The sequence below is a fragment of the Phyllostomus discolor genome, chromosome 3 (genome assembly GCF_004126475.2).
Source record: "Phyllostomus discolor isolate MPI-MPIP mPhyDis1 chromosome 3, mPhyDis1.pri.v3, whole genome shotgun sequence".
Taxonomy (NCBI): Eukaryota; Metazoa; Chordata; class Mammalia; order Chiroptera; family Phyllostomidae; genus Phyllostomus; species Phyllostomus discolor.
In genome coordinates, this window is record NC_040905.2 from 10,108,824 (window position 1) to 10,109,965 (window position 1,142).

Consider the following 1,142-nt stretch of genomic DNA (forward strand, 5'->3'; position numbering starts at 1 on the left):
TTTATTTCCTAATTGTCTTTTTATTTGGGTCTCTGTAACATCACACTATTTACTAAACAATATATTTCATTGCATGAGAGAATACACTTATAATCATTTAAAACAGTACCAAGTAACTATTTTGTGCTCAAAAGAACAATTGAACCTGAAATTCCATGAATCACGAGGAAGAATATTTTTAAACCATTTAATTGTGAAGAGAGAGTTTTTGAAAAGTATGCATCTTGAGCACATCAATGCTAGCAGTTGGCAGTCTACTAAAATCCATCTGAAAGTACATTTTTTCTCATTTTTTGTAGGTTTGGTTTAAACCACTTCAATAGAACCCCCAAAACATGCCTTAGAAGCTACAATGCCGGCTTTATTCTGCCCAACACAGTGGTGCCAACATGCTTTTGCCACAGTTTACAAATCTTTGTATTGCTGTGAAGCAGAAGCGACATGCCAATTTGTAAAGATTCCCGTAAGAGTTTTAAATTAAAATGACGCTCACCTTGCTACCACCAGAGAGAGGGGCATGGCTTCTCATCCAGAGGCTAGCAGGTTCCCCTTAGGGCTTCAGGACTGCTGGCTCGCTGGCCCCCAGAGAACTCCGGGTGCGGCAGGTCTCTGCTCCCTCCACGGCCTGGCCCCCGGGTGATCCTCGGGCTCCTGGAGCAGGCAGACGTCTCACAGGGTAGCAGCCTGAAAGCAAAGCAGTAAACACAACGAGCTGCTTCAGTCCCAGCAGCACCCACACCTGAACGGAGGCTGAGGAAAAGGTGCCGAATCGAAAAGGAACAAACTCCGGGGCAGGGGTGGACAGCTCACCGACATTCTAGCCAAGGAGTTAAGGGCTACATGAAGGAAGCCCAAACTCTTGGCTGCAAAAGAAAATGGGCTGTAAAACGTGCAAGCTTTTACAAATATAATGCTTCACAATGTCCTTTCTTTTCCAGACAAAAGCTTTCTCTGAATGACTGCATATTCTTTGGGAGAACTGATAAGACTTTACTCATTGTATTACCAGGGAAGTGGATGGCCTGAGAGAAGGAATCTCTCACCACTGAAAACACCTTTGCCTCCTTTGAAAGGTGTTAACATGTGCATGGATAATCTAGTCAAGTAGCTGCATGAATTCATTAACTTTTTTATTAGTGATT